The 16,968-nt window shown below is 35.6% G+C and overlaps 1 protein-coding gene across 1 annotated transcript in view; it reads right to left on the reverse strand.

The window, feature by feature from the left end:
- Positions 1-16,968, reverse strand: part of CCDC178 (coiled-coil domain containing 178) — a 167,218-nt gene that overhangs the window by 44,076 nt on the left and 106,174 nt on the right. The window lies entirely within an intron of this gene.

The following is a 16,968-nucleotide window of genomic DNA, read 5'->3' on the forward strand; positions in this document are numbered from 1 at the left end:
TCTCCCATAAAAGAAAAAATACAATTTGAAATATCTGGTGGGTATAGCACCTTCAAAATGGTAGAAAGTAATGTCAAACCTCTCAAAGAATGTCAAAATGTTAACGTGAAAAAAGCTGCTTATCTGCATTCTGCCTGTGTGTCTCTCCGATCTGCTCCCTGATACCAAGGCTGTCATTGCTGCCCGCCTTCCCGGTACATTTGAGTAAACAGTACATACACACTGGCGCTGGGGAGTGCACACACCCCAAGTGCTTCAGAGAACTTAAAACGGTGTGGCTGCCTTAGTTATTCTGATGTTTATTACCGTATACAAAACCTGCTATTACTAAACCAGCAGGGAAGCAGGCAGACTGGATTTAAAGAGTTAAACATACATACAGAACTTCAGATTGCTCAGGGAAGTTATCAAAGTAGTCCAAGTTCTTGTTGAATGAGCAATTGTTTTCAAAAATGCACGTATCAATGGCATCACCATAGTATCTGGTGTAAAATGAAGCTCCGTTAGCTATTCTTCATGAAAAAAAGCAGCTCCATCTTTAATTATTTCCCTGAAGTCTCAAAAAATCTGAGAAACTTCCAGAAATATTCATTCTTGCCCAGAGGGCTTTGACACATGAGAAGGTTACCATGCACCCACCGCTCTGTTGTTTAGGCGTTGTGTATTCTTTTACTCTGTAACAAGCGTTCAATTTGAGATAATTTAAGGCAGGCACAGAAATACCATGGTGCATCTTAAAAGTCTATATATACATATGAATAGCATCACAGGGTACGGTATTTATGCCTCTAGTTAAATGGTTTGCATATCTGCATAAATTCTCTCCATTTATCCATATTGCAGGTGTATCCACACCTGATGCAACTTCCTGCTTCTAACCAACTTTAGCAGATGATAATTTAGATTTTCATGGCATGGTAATATATCCTTTTCTGAACAATACAGTGCACCAGACCAAGTGCAACAAACTCAGGCATACACGTTGGTACAAGAGGCTGGAATTTTCACTCCCAGCCAAGGGGCTTCATAAAATATGGACAACTTATGCACCTGTGGTCCAGAATAAAATCTTAAAGACAATGAGAATAAAAGCTTAAGGACATATCTCTAAAGTGGCATTTTGAAATCTGGTTTCACTGAGGCCAGATAATTTTTAAAAGTACTGCTGTTGAGTGTGAGAAAAGAAAAACACCAATTCCAAATGAAGGAGGGAGATTTCTTTGCCTTGCCAGCCCAGCTGTATATAACACGAATGATCAGACTGCATCTGTTGAATGACATGTAGCTATTGAGCCGCCCAAATACATCTCCACTGCCATAACTATACCTCATGACCAGGGCTATGCTGAGCTGGAAATTGCAGAGCAATGCAAAAGGTCAGCTGTGAGAAGAAGTGAGCCAGCAAGGGCTGCAGAGGTCAAAATTGCTCAGTTGTTTTGGACCCCATCCGACCACCTTGATTGGAGCTATCCTGAAATGAAAAGGTGGGAATGTGGGGATCTTCATGTTCTGTAGCTTGCAGACATACTTTAGCACAAGGATTGCTATAGCAAGAAAGTTTGGACATGTCTGCACTAGGAGGATGATCTCCTCTAGGAGACAAAATACTAAAATACATACCTTCTGCCATCTCTCTTATAAAAGTGCAATAAATAGAAATCCACAAAGACTTATTGCAATATCATCATCTAGATCAAGAATTAAGGCGTTAAACTGGTAGAGTGAAGAGAAAAGAAGGTGAGATGACTATTGACAATACTTATTTCTATCAGCTGAAAAATAAATACGGTGAATCCTGGTCTAGCTCCTCTTTTCTTCATTCTATTGCCACCACAGCTCCCTATTTTAGGCAAGGTGTTCCTGACAGGTAAACAAAAGTAATGCAATTACTTCTTAATTATTCTTTCAAGGAAAACCTAGTTACACAAGCAACTTGCAAAGAAGTTAAGATTTTTTGCCTAAAATTAAAATTGCCCTGAATTTATGCAAAGCTCCCTGCTCAAATAAATGTTTCTAGTGATGTGAAGATTCAGAAAATGCTTCAACAGCAATAACTGGGATGGACGCTGTGTTGTAATAATTTGGATACACTTGACTAATGCAGTTATTCGCAATGAGGTTGGCACAGTGCCCAAAGCATTGAGCAAACAAATACAGCAAGACATTCAGTTTAGCATCTTCCAATACTGCATTGAGATCTTTGTTCAGTCCAGGGGTATTGTGGGCAGTACAGTGTACTCTATCATTAAAATTGCTAAAATATATTTATGTTTCTTTGTTAAATTCACCAGTGTGTTTTATGTAAAAAATGCTGGTGAGGCACAAGCGTTTTTAATCAAATTAGTATGCAACATAAGGCAGCTGTGTATTCAAATGGGTTTTTAAGCAATTTGGTTGTTTTCTTTATAATAACAGGAAAGAACATTTTGATTTTGAAGGTGACAGAGGCAATATTACCAGAATTAAACAATCTGAATTAGCTTTTTCATGAAATGTAATATGTTTTATGCTTTTAGATGGGATGCTTCACTGCTTTCAGATGAGCCTTTCACTGTCACAGTCAATGGCCAGGAACAGAATAAGCTCTGGAGGTAGGATTATCCTCAAATTTAATTTTTTTAGAAGAAGCTAATGGCAAATGTTTCTAGCAAACTTTAGGTGCATCTACGTTATAACTAGAGAACCAAGACAGGATATAAAAAGAAAAGATAAGTACGAAATTAGTAAACAAAGTTTGGCATTTTGCTTAGCTTGAATTTGTTGTCTGAAATGAATATAATCTCTAGAAAGCTTATCTATATATATATTTAGTATTCTTGTATATATATATATAATATTATATAGCATATACTTTTGTTTTCAGTTATACATAGGAAGAAAACAATAGAAATCATTCACATTTATAATACGGTGACAAAGAAATGTATCTGCCAAACACATATTAGCTTGTGTAACACGAAAGAGATTTCTGCAAGGAGTGGATGTGAATTTGATTTTGTTATATCTCAGGATGAGGAAGTTTTCCTCTGTTCTATAAAACTGCAGTTTGAATAAGACCCACAAAGGACACTGGTTCACTAATACTGTAAATAATAATTTTCTGCAAAATAGCATGACGAGTCAATATTTTATATAATTCATTGACTTTGGGGTTAACTGTACTGCATATGCAAATAAAAAGCACTTTTTAAAAAATAGCTGTTAACAACAGTGGTTGTGCAACAAATCACACTGGGTTCTTTCTATCTGACACTTCATCGCAACCGCCTTAGATCCCCTGAAGGTCTTTCAGCTACATGTCTGCAAACCGACTTCTTTAGAGAAGCCCACACAGAGGTATCTGTGTATGCTGTGTGTTATTGTCATGTACTCAGCTGGCCTAAGGAAAGCAGAAGAGGGAGATGAGGAATCACAAAGAAGAATGTAGAATGCCTACAGGACATATTTAGTGTGCCTAAGACCTTGGTGTAGTGAACTATTAGTGTAGCATGAGTCTAAACAATTCCTGACATATGCCTTGCAGTACAATGAAAACTTGGTGACAGAATTTCCAGTAGGGTGGGATTATTTTCAGCACTGTTCTAAAGCAACTAGCCTGGACTTTGCACTGAAATGGTACAGTGCTCGGGGTTATTTAAGGCTGAGAGATTTACAATGCTACTCCTTGATTTAGGAACCTCTTCTAGAGTGCTGGGTGCCCTCTGAAGTGTGAAAGATGGGTACCCAGGAAGGTGGTTCCCTTGTCGAGTGAACTCTGGGAAGCATTTCCAGACCTTGCCAAGAGTAGTGATGATGCTCATAGGTCTAAAAATACATTTTGCAAGTTACACAGCTTTAATGAATTCAACACATTCATGGTCACAGAATGAGAGAGACGGTAAGAGGTTTGATGCCTGGCTGTGTCACATTATTCCTGGAAGTAACTCAGAACAGAGTACTGCTGGGATCCCAGTATGCAGAGGAAACACAGGAGTCATAGGGTACCCTAGGGAGTGCTGGGAAAGGAGACTGCTTGTGTGGATGACAAAAAGTGGTCATTATTTCAGTAGATATGGAGAAAGATGCACATCCAAGATGACATTTCAAGAAGGGAAATTTTTCTTGGGGTCTTTCTTGCTGTTTCTTTTACAGCCATTTTGAGAAACAGAGAAACACACATTGGAATCAATTAAAGCAAACAAGTAGGATCATAGAGGGATCAACACTAGACTTCTCAAAAGACAAAAAAGAGGAAACTCTTGTATTATCTGCTAGTTCACCAATGCAGAAATCGGATTCCTATTCTTTGAAATGATGTTTGGGTTTCTTTCTGATGTGTTACTTCAGCCAATTTTCTCTCATTGGCTGAAGGAAGTTAGGCATGAGTCCCTGGCATCAGAAAGGTAAGTACCACCATATCACCATGCCTATAATTACAAAAATATTTTCTGAAGGCAACTTTTGAAATACAAGAAAAAAGCTTCATAAAGGAAAGCAACAGTCTGTAATTAGATAGCCTTTCTTATAATTCTATAATCTCCAAGAATTGAGATAAAGACTTTAGCAATGTAAGAACTGTAATGGCCTAAGAATAGAAGTGGAACATTCTGCACTGTGTCAAGACAAAAGTAATTATTCAGAAAATTTCAGGCCATTAGTGTTATCCAGCATTCTTTTTGCAAGAATATTACTAGAAATAATGGTATGGGACAAGATTACAAGACATTTAGAAATGGGTGATTTAGTTAGGGACAGACAGCATATATTCACTAAAGGTAAATTATGTTTGACAAACTAGCTTGAATCTGATTATTTTAATGTTCTGTTGTTGAAGAAATGAATTAGTGTCTGCAATTTATCTGATTTACAAAACTATATTTGATATTTGCCATGAAAGAGACCTGGTTTACAAACGGGGAATTTCAGGCAGTTATTCAAATAGAGTGAAAATTATCTCAGGAAAATGAAAGAGCATGTCAATTAACAATAACACTTCAGGTGGAAAAATGTATACAATCCGCAGTCAATAAGCACCACTTTACTTGACCTATTACACAAATTGCACTGAAATCAATGTCAAGAATGGCTAGATTTAGTGGTAAAACATATTAGGACTAATAAAATTACATTGGGTTACTGGAAAATGGATAATAAAGCTACATCAACACTGTTTATCTGTGAAAATTAGAAGAGTTCCGGTGCTTTTTCATTCTATAATTCCTCATTTCCACCCTCTTTTTTACACTCTGTCATTCAGTCTTCAGTTCAGCAAATCCTCTTTTTTTCAGAAACCGTGACTACTTTTTTTTTTTTTAAAGGCTAAATAACTTAAATATTTTTATATGACACACTTATTTCATCAGATCCAAAAACCTGGATTTATCTGTAGTAATTTGCAGGGATTCATACCTGAGAGCATGAATCAACGTGCTACAGCTACTCCGCAGAGAAGTGAATTTCCAGCCCAGGTCATTGTTTCATTTCTTTCTTTGTCTTGTGTCAAGGACACATCGCACTCCTATCTTACAGACCTCTTTGATCAGACATAATTCCTTCACTCAAGCATGGAAAAGTGGTTTGCCTTATACTCCCTTGGTTTAATTTCTAATAAAACGTTTATCTTAATACAACCCTAAAATTCTTCAGGGAGCACTCAGACTCAGAATTAAGATTATTTGGTTTAGGACAAATTGACATATGTTTTAATCCCACATTACATTTGTAACCAAGATACACAAAGAGATCTTTGCGTCTTCTTTCAGAATTGATGGAATATACTTTTTGAGTGTACTTGGTAGGTCAGACTGAAAATTTTTACCAACACTGCTCTATGTTAAAGGCTATGTAAGTGCTATTTTAAAAAGATCTACGAGAGAATGTGAAGTTTCAGCTCCACAGCAGTATGTGAAGGTATCAACCAGACTGGCAATGGTTCCAGAATCCCCTCAGTGCCCAACAGTGCATCCCTCACTTGTCTCGCTCGGGGGACATGTAGGTAAGTGACACGGCAAAGCCATCATTTATGGTTAAATGTGGTTGCAGGTAAACCTGGTTTGCCAGGTTAGTGTTTTGACACATCAGCTCTCCAAGCTGGTACCCAGTGCAGGCAGCATGCCAGCCAGAAGGAGCAACCAGACAGCAGGTGCAATAATTTAATTTGCCAAAGTTTTCATGGAACCATGCTCTGAATGGCCCCATGAATGGTGGCAAATATCTACAGTTTGGAGTATTTTCAGTGGGCCACTTATTGTGATAAAATTCTGCAAACTCCCTGAGTCCTTTCTGACCTCAAGTAGGTGTTACTACTTCAAATTCACTTTCTCACTGTCTCAAATCTCAGCAGAGATTTGAAAGAAGATGTCCCCTCTTTCAATAGCATGCCCAGATTCTGGCAGTGCTTCCTTCAGCATCACTGATGAAACTACTTCTTTTAGTATAATTTACTCAAAGTTTCTTTCAGAGCAAGGTTCTACTGTTAGATGAACACCTTAATGACTATTTCATCCTTTTTGTCTCCTTCAAAATTAATTATTCACAGTGTGTGATAATACAGTGAGAAGCTGAGACGGACTTAGCCACGGATAATTTGTAACCTGGTCATTCAGGCAGGTGTTCTTGGGAAAGGAGGGAATTTTATTTCCGATCCTATTAACAGGATACTTGAACCTAGAGGGATATCGAGCATCTGAATTACTGGCATTTAAGTGGGAAAGTACTCCATCTTCCATTGCTGAAAAATATCCAATGCCCTCTCTAGATCTAGCTATTGGTTTCCAAATATCTTTTGTTTTTAATCAAAACAAACTGATAATTTTCAGAAACTAAACTTTCATTTTCTCCAGCCTACAACCTTTCTTTTTCCTTTGTGCTGAATTCTGAAAATCTTATTTTTAGATTAGCCTGAAACAAATTTGAAGAATTATTGGTATTTCTTTCTAACTAAGAATTGACTGGCATGGGTCTGCTACACCTGCTGGTGGTACAGACAGATTACAGAAAACTGCCTGAACCTTTTCTAGCATAATCTTTTATTCCAGCTTCTTCTACAGTTTGCTTGGAAATCATTACAGTTGATGTAATGTAATAATGCAGGTGACTCACTAATGCTGCAGTCCAGATACTTTAACCTCAGACATAGCATCATTAGATACTATTTTAAAATCTTCCAAGGAAGTAGAAACAAAATTCCTAGTGCGGTAAATAATTGCCAGTGACAAAGCCTGCTCAAACTGAAGAGTAATTAGATACACTGTCATCAGGAGACAGTAGAGGAATCAGAACGGCACGGTAGGCCCCCTCATTCCTACCATTGATTTACTGTCAGGAATCAATATCAGCAATACTGATAATTTTATATTTTTCCTCCCTGGACTCATGCTGTCTTCTGCCTCAAGCCTTTACTGTTCTTGGGAGACATCAGTACGCTGATACTTTGGTGTAAGTCTCTCTAACAAAGGCTTGAACTGGTTCTGCATTGGTAACAGCAGCACATCAACCTCCTCTTTGCTTTTCTGCCACTTCAAAATCAGGTTTTTTAGACACCTGTCAGACTTCCTTGTTCTCTAGATCTGTGATTTCCTATTTTATTGGCCAACCATATTTTAAAAATAATGCTTAAAAGATCTTAATGGCTGATCTTCCACATGGTAAGAAAAGCACTGTCAGTAAATGGTTGACTGGGAGACCATAACACAGTGAGCTCCTTTCTGGTTTTATACCTTTTCTACTTCTTTCCTTAGGTCATGGATTTTCATCGGGAAGATGAGGAGGCACATATAATAAAAAATATATATATACTTTTTTTGATCTATTCCTTCCAGACCAAGCTGTATGCTCTTTCTGTGTGTCCCCCAGCTTGTTAATGTGATGCTTTCCAAGAGCTATTGCCTAGTTTCCTCTTTATTTTCAAGGGAAACTCCCCCGATTCTGCCACTTTTCCTATGGGGAGTGATTTGTTTGAATCTCAATATCAATAATTTCAGACTGGTGGGACAGCAGAATGGGAAATCTTCTCTTAGCATGGTCCATTCTCAATTCCATGGGTGCTTGCAAGGGTTGGTGGTTCAATACCTTACAGGGGGAGATGTTGTCCATCTCCATCAGCTATTCAAGCTATTCAGGTCTGCAGCAGCCCTTCATTTTTACACTCAGATGTGAAGCTGAACAGCTCTTAATGAACAATAGAGATAATATTATCTTCAAAACAGGCCATGGTTGGTGATACACAAGGAAGGTGTTTCACTCTGAAGTGGAGCACTGAATGCCAGAACAGGTTAAGATATGATATATACCAAAAGTATAATCCGTGTAGCTACTCTTTGTGTGAGACAGGCCTTTTTCATAAGATCTTGATCCTTGTCATAATGCAAATGAGGCCTTTAGCCAAATCTGTATTAGGCTATTTTCTCTGTCTTTGTAAAAATGACTGATTTGGAAAACTAATGTAATTCATACTGTGCAACAGTTTATTTCCACATCGTGATTCAAAGCATAAAGTAGTTCTGTTTCCTCACTCCAAATTTCTATTTAAGTCATCTCTCACTTTTAAGTTAATTTTAACATTACTCATTAACATATCTGGTAGCCATAATGCTGTCGCTTTTCACAGCATTTCTTATCCTCAACACATTGAGGTGGCAATTCAACCTGCTTTTCTCACAAGATGGATTATTATCTACGTGGACAAACTAGAACAAAAAAAAAAGGCTGCTGAAAGCTATAATAGTTTCCTTGAGATGGTTTCTTGCATAGAATTTCATTCTCCATATAAATTCCTTCTTATACAAATCCTCTATTAAATGAATCAGCTAATTACTGTAAAATGCATAGTGGGTAGAAGGACTGGAGCTGCCCAGCACATATTTGGCAATTTTTTCCCATTCCAAATTGAAAGACAAAAAAAAAGTGAAACTAAAAACTTGGAATTTGCCAGACTTTTTCCAGCTAATTCTAGGTGAGACCATTCTAATTGACTTACACTATTTTAATCCTTTCTGAACAGAAAGGCTTAAAAAGGTGCAATACAAAATTTCTAGCAGTTTCTAGAATAACAGCTTGCATAACAAGGTGCATTAATCTTACATGTTAAACTACTAAGAAGTTTTTCATTTTCCAAGCATACAAGCGCTGAAAATGTAGGCCTAATAAGACTTTAACATAAGTACCCCTGGTAAGGCATTTGGGATGAGTTACAGTGTAGATGTGCTTTATAATCCTGAAAGATTCTAATAATTTTGTCTATGAGCTAAAAAGAAAAGCAAAAGTATGATTTTTATTAATTTAGAGCATTTTTTTGTTGTTTGCTGCAAGTTTTCTGGTCAGTTATTAAATGCTAAGTCAAGCTATTTTGACACCAAATATTTTTATAAGTATTTCCAGGATTAAGCTATAACACTGTGACCTTAATGATGATCTTAATGTAAGTTTGAAGTAAATGTGAATGAACATGAATTTATGTAGCTAATAAGAATGTAAATTTCAAACTATTAATCCATGTGGTTAAAAATGAACACATAAAGGAGATAAAATAAGATACGGATATCTTTTGAACTTTTGAACTTTTCCTCAGGAAGTTGTTTACTACTGTGCAACTATTCAACCTGGCTACTTTATGTGTAAATAAGAGGAAAAAAAAAAGAAAAAAAAAGGGAAAAAAAGGCAAAAAAAAGGCAAAACTTTAAACAAAAAAATGAGGGAGTTGAATTAAAAAATGGAAGCTGTTCTGCCCGTTGATTCTGCCTCTTTTTGATTAAATAAAGTCATGACTCAGTAATAATTCTGACATCTCTGTAAAGTGTTACAGAAAAAGCCAGTGTTATCTTAGGGGCACATCAGCACACGTATGTAGATCTCCCGGTACATGAATCTCAGAATACTGGGATCAGAGCAAGGTTTGCTTCCTAAGGCAAGTGTGTTGCAAAACTTCCTCAAAGCTAAGTCTCCTAGTTAAGCAATATTTTCATGGATACATGAAACAAGAGAGATCTCACCCACCCGCTGATTAAGGACAGGTCAGTTTTAGACCAGGTCTTTCCTGCAGTTTATGGATACAGAGACAAGAATGTTTATGTACGTGTTGGAAGGAAATGTCTAGTAGAAGTGCTATGTCTACCTCTTTCTACTTCAGTTAGTAAAAGGGAGGTGCTACCCCAGTTTTCCCATTCGGTTCACCCTGTGCTGTGGAAGAAGCACACAGATGGGGGGGATGGAAGGGGGTAATTGTTAATTAAAGGTAGGATCTATTAGGAAATGATGAAAAATAAGCTTATGCTTTAAGGTAAAAAGCTGCTAGTGGAAGAACTGAGCTCACACAAGTTTCTTTGATCTTTTGTCTCTAAGTGAAGTTACTGACAGGTAGCAATCCAACACATGAAAAAACCCTCTACTGATTAAATTATTTGATGTTTTATAAAAGATAATTTTTGTTTATTGCCTCATACCTTTAAACTGAAAGGCTGACATCACAACCTCCTTAGCATCGACTCCTGTTTATGGAGGAATATTTTATCTACAGTCAAACTTGCTGGCTTTGTGAAATCAAGGTCTGTGCATAATGGCATTGCCATCTATGACCCCCTATTTAGAGACTGTCTACTGTAAGAAACCTGAGCCATTACAACTACTTGGAATATTCTGATCCATCTTGTTTGTCCTGATACCACAGGTGGCACTGAGGCAGACAGGGCGGAAAGTATCCTGAAAACATCTAAGAGTATGCAGGAAAAAAAATACAGTTTTTCTTTGTCTTTTCTCTCCAGGTATTAGATAACACTCAATTTTAAAAATAAATGCCTACACGAGTTATCAAATTTCTAGATTTCTTTTAGAAAAAAACAAAACCAAACCAAACCAACAAACAAACAAACCACACAGAGGCCACAAACAAAAAAACGACAAACAAAAACCAAAAAGATATTTCACTTCCTGTAATGGGACCCCTTCTTTCAGGTGGCTGTAGGATTTTACTAGCCCTGAAGTCTTACAGACATCACTGTGTTCTGTGACTGCCTCCATCCTATGCAACAGAACTGTAACTCGATTAGTCACTGACACGGCATATGGAAAGGAGACTGACTTCTCTATAAATTATCTCAATAACTTCCTTTTGCTATCAAACTAATAATTTGATTTGGCTGCTTGTTGCCTGTTGTATTAATTTTCTGATTGAGTTATTTGAACTTATTGAGTTATTGATTCAAATTTAATTATAATATTAACTTGATGTTTACATTGTTTAAGTATAATTAGCTCAAAGAAAGTTTAGTAAATTTGCATAATAAAAAGCTTAATGAAGATACATTTTTTTCCTCATGTTTTCATATGACACTCACTATTCTGTCAACCTACCATAGTTTCAAAAGTCTAAAGGTAGAAAGAACCTCAGCTGAAAATACAGTAAATGACACATTTTTGCTTACTAGCTACTATCTAGTCTTGGTCTACCAGCAAAAACCAAATGTCGGCTCCATTACCCATTTCTATTCCTAATCAAAACAGCTCTGAAATCTGGTTAAAATTTAATTTAATAACAAATAAAATTTGTTATATTTCTTATATGACAATTTTCATTTCTGTCACACTGAATCCTTGGCAGTTTTATTCTTCATTTAGGATTTGTAAGGAAGTGGAGATGAGTCGTCATTTTTTGTCATATTCTTATCTGTGCTTTCACTGTTAGTCTTATGAAGACAGGAAGCAACCCGAGATCTCCAGATAACTGAACTGACTAAGCAAAAATCAGTTTAGAGAAACAAATTCTTTTTTGTTTATGTGAGAATAGATTTTTTTTTTCAGCTAGGTCAGTCAATGAGAACTATAAATTCAGAAGGAATTAATTGCTTAAACTGACACGTGCCCATTGTCAGTGTTACTTTATATTCTATTCGGTCTTTCTAAACATCAGGGACACTGTTTTTAAAACAATTATATCCCAGATGAGTAATATACTAAAGGCAGAAAGGCTCAGAGTAGGATACATGCATGAGAAAGACTTGAAAATATGTTATCCATAAAAGCATAAAAGAACTTCACTTGACTTGCATGACTTTTTCTATCAAGTATGCTACAGCAGTCTTTTGATTCTAATATGAAACTATAGTAAGGATCATTGCACTAATGCATGAGGATTTGTGATAATGTTGCAGAAATTTTACTGTCAAAACTGAACTGCAGTGTAATGACTTTTGTTATCGTGGTTTCTAATAACTATTCAGCATGAATTGACCCTACATATGTTTTACTGCAATAATATGTCAGTTATCCAAAAAGTAAAAAAAAAGAAACAGAAATCAATAGATCCTCCCCCAGACAACTCTTACTATAATGCAGGCACCTGAAGATAGCAGATCGTGAATATGAGAAGGAATATTTTACTTACATTTTAAAGCGATTACACTTTGCATGGAGACTATTTTTAAATGAAAGTTATGTCAACAAAAACAATTATCAAAGTTTTGTAAGACTGTTCCACTTCCAGTGTTAAGGACAGATTCAAATAAATAGGTTCTTAACATATAATCACGTCACACACCTCTATATTCAGGAATCAGCTTTAATTTCATTATGAGAACAAACGCCAGCATCTGTTAGCATAATACACCACAGGTATCAAATTTTGCTCATGGAATAGATATTCTAAGATTGTTCAGTAAAAAAAAAAATATAGTAAATAATTAGATTTGTTTCTAAAGCATGATCACATTCCTGGTGCTAATATGCTAGCCCATAGAGATTTCCAGAAGAAACTTGTGTTCCATATTTGCAGGGCAGAAGCCATATTAGGCAAGATGTTGTTACTGTATGTCTACCACGTAGAGACCAACCTACAAATCTGTCACACACAAAATTTTGGCACACCAAAATACACATGTAAAAACTGATAATCTACCAACATTATTTAAAAAAAAAATCTACCTTCAAAAGCAAATGTTTAGGGAAAATATTAAGTACTAGTTACAATGTATTTAGAGATAATGTCTAGATCCACCACAATTAATTCCAATGTCATCTAGAAAAGATGGAAATGTGTCATTCATGTTATGATGAAACTAGCACACCCAACATGACAGACATGTCATTGATCAGTTAAAGATATATATAAACAAAAAAAATTAATGAATGTATTTGCAGAGGGAAGTGTTTTTCTCAAGGAGAGTAAACTATTCAGAAAAAAAAATAAAAGAGAGAATAAGAGTATCTCAAGATAAAGAACGATAGAGGAATATTTTTCTTGCCCAGAGTGATATTCGATCACTTTGGTATTTGATCAAATTAAACATTAGGATAAATATAAATGCTTCATGGTACTGATTACATATGTAATAAAGAATCTTTGCAGACAGAAATATATTTTTTGTTGTTGTTTTTAGTGAAACTAAATATTATGTATTTATGCTCTGGCCAGCAACTATCCAAAAATAAAACACTTTAAAAAAATTTAAAATTAATTATGTAACCAAAACGTTATCTCAAAGTCACATAGCTGTGACATCTTTACAGTCATCTGAAATCTCTACAAAATACTGTCAAGAGACAGGATTACAAATTAACATTAGCAGATTCTAAAGTCTTGGGCACAGAATAAGAATATGGTTTAGAAACAGTCAAATGCTGGAATGTGATATAAAAATTAAGTCAAAGAAACATAATGGTAGCTCAGAATTTTTGAAATACCTGCATTTAGGAGCTTAGTTTTCAGACACGCCGGGTGAAAATCACCCTTTGAGCTTAACTTGCTTGTTTTTGATAACACAAAACCTGGTGGCTCCAAACATTCATGCAGAGAAAAGTAATACCGAAAAACTGAACCTCAGTGCTGCAAATAGGAATGGAGCCAGAAAAGGTTTCTCACATGTGTGATGCTGGGCCTATATATGTTCACAATGCATTTCTGAAATGCTTGTCTTTAAGAACCAAGCTCTTCTGATTTATACCAGAACCAAAGAAAATAGACTTTTTGTGTAGCATAGACACTATAAAAGTAGTAAAAACTTACTGTAGCTTTTTTGTTTTTGAAAATTTTTCATGGAAACAATGAATCATCACCCCTTGCATTTGTCATATGTATTCCTTTCTACTTCACAGAAACTTTATACTCTATTCAGATCGCTTCATCTAAGTTCTTCCCTTCAGTAGGACACTATTGACAATCAAGAGCATTTATCTCTTCTGAGAACACACATCTGTCATTTTTTAATTTATTAAGTTCTTGCCTTCCCTGTACATCTGATGATACTTCATTTGGCATTCACTCTTCCCTGCACATATTTCTCCTTTTTTCTACAAAGCTTCTTTCTCTTGTCCATAATACACCACCCCACCCTCCCTGCTTCTGCCCTTTTCCTCTCTGTTCTTCAGGATAATTCTCACTCTTCTCCACAGAGGCTCCTGGGACTTTTTTTTAAGCCTCTGGATTTTGATCCTTGAGAGTGATCCTGGAATCACTTCTTGAAACTTCTTACATAAAAAAGAACTCTAGAAACTTCAGCTCTTCTTGGTTAAAGCCGAGATCCTCACCTGCCTTTTTGATTTCAGAAGCTTAACAAAACCACAAAATCTCATGGGATTGGTTAGAATTGAAGAATTTATAATAAATAACGGGACAGAGTTTAGAAGACAAAAGCAGAAGCAGAATTATACATACACACTCAAAAGCATCATTCTATCAGTGCTATAGAGTAACTGCATTAATCACAGGAATTTATAAGCGCAAGGATGCTTTTCTCACAGTAAACCTGAAGCCTGCATGTGTGTTATCCACCAGGCTACTATCTGCTATAGCATGCTGGGCTCTCCTTAAATACAGAGAAGTAAAGTTACCAACATCCAGAAAAATGTCAGTGGGAGAGGAAATCCTCTTCTCATCCACCTTCTCTGTAGAGCAATAGGAAAAAACCACTCATCTCCTCCCAAGAGCATGCCTTTGTATTCCCTATGTAGAAGAAGGTATTATGCTTTTTAAGGGCATGGACCCTCTATGCAGCAATGTGTATCCCCTCCACTCAATAAGTGCACCTTCCTCAGTGCAAACAAGCTTACACAGTCATGACAAAACACTTCATCATACCCAAGCACTATTTCACCCATCATCAAGATGGAGCCTTTTCTGGGGCTCAGCAAAGCAGCTCCTTAGGAGCTCAAGGCAAACCTACTTAATTAGTCATGGCAGTTACTATATCCAGTTAAAATTATGCAGAAATAAAATAAAAATAGCAATTTGCCTTTTACATTAGTATTTGTAAAAATAGGCTTCCAATTTTGAGTAATTATATATATAGAGAAGACAGTTCTCAGGATTTAGGAAAGCATGAACATTCTTTTGAATGTTCATGTCACTGTAGTGCATATATATATAGCACAGAAGAATCATTAATTTGACACTCCTCCAGAATTGATTTCCTGTTGCAATTGTAATTCGCTTATTAGCAAAACCCTAAGAAGAAAATATAGCTTCTTTTTGTAGGAGCTGTATGTAATCAACGTTTTCTCCTTTTGTCATAATTTTTAATTACTTTATTTATGTGATAATGGTAGAAATATTTTGTTTTAATAGTTGGACTAGTTATTTGTTTAACAAAGTGAAGAATTATCAAAAAGTAAATGGGATTAGTTGTCTCTGTAATCCTCATATTAATATTGTGAACAGAATTCCTCATCTTCATACACGTACCACTGCTGAATGGCACAGAGGACTGTCAGAAATTCTAAACATTGCCATCACTAATTTCTAACACAAGCTAGGTATATGTATTGTAATGCTGATTATAGCAACATACTTATAACCATTTACTTCATAAACAAGATTTTAAAAAGCCAAACAAATGATTATATAGCACTGCTAATGAAACCAGATCTTGTTGGTATTGCATTGCTATTTTGCTATATTTTACTATGTTTATTTTATTGTATTCAAATTGAGAACGAAAAAAGCAATAATATATGCCAACTCATTTGCAATTTTCTTTGCTTCCAGACTACATCGAGATGCATGATAATATCATCCATACTATGTCAAGAAGAGGTATACTGTTGAGTGGGAAATCAAATATTACCAAGAACTATTATATTCTGAGAATGTAGAAGACAGATATTCTCACATCCAAAGAAACAAAAGCTCCAGATGATAACATATCATCGATAAATTTTTCTGGAGATAGACTTGAAGAGAGTATGCCCTAATTCTGCATTCAGAAAAAAATACTTTACATTCCTTCTAGAATCCAGTCCTTTTAAGAAATCATTTCAATACTGATAGCATTGTCTCTGCTATCATATCAACAGAACATAATTGACACTCACTTGGTAAATTAAGATAGGCACTGATTTCTTCTGCTTTTTATGTTTTAAATCTCCAACTTGTTCTCCACATCTGGTTATCCCTAAGAATATATGACTTAAACCCAGTTTTATTATTGAAATGTAGAAAGGCTATGGAGTTAACAAGAATATTTTGGAAATGGTTTTCTTATTTGTATTTGTCAGGAACAAACTGAATACACCGAATTTTAAAATAAGAGATTAACTGAGGTAGTATATTAGGAAATGAGCAATGGATGAAGATATGGGTGTAAGACATAAAATGGATTGATAAGAGTAAAGTACTGACAATCTGAATTTCACATCTAATTTATTTATTTAAAGACTTTGATGCTGTACTTTTATAAAATGGACTGAAATATCAATATATCAGGACCTGCTTTCTGCATAAATGACCTGAGTTAATAGATTCCTACCTGAAAATGTTGATGTGAACTTAAGATCAGTGAGCATGATGACTTAAATGCATATTCATTTTCAGAAATATAGATGAGTGAGGCCAGCAAGGAATAACCTGACTAACATGTCTGAACAGCATCTGTTAATTGATTATAGTTTGTATTGATAGGCTTCTATTTTGAAAGCTATATATAAATACAAAGAAAATAAAAATACTTTTTCTCTGAATTGGCATTACATTTCCAAACCAAAGTTTTACAACATCACTCGACTCAG

Source organism: Caloenas nicobarica, chromosome 2 (genome assembly GCF_036013445.1).
Source record: "Caloenas nicobarica isolate bCalNic1 chromosome 2, bCalNic1.hap1, whole genome shotgun sequence".
In the NCBI taxonomy this organism is placed as follows: domain Eukaryota; kingdom Metazoa; phylum Chordata; class Aves; order Columbiformes; family Columbidae; genus Caloenas; species Caloenas nicobarica.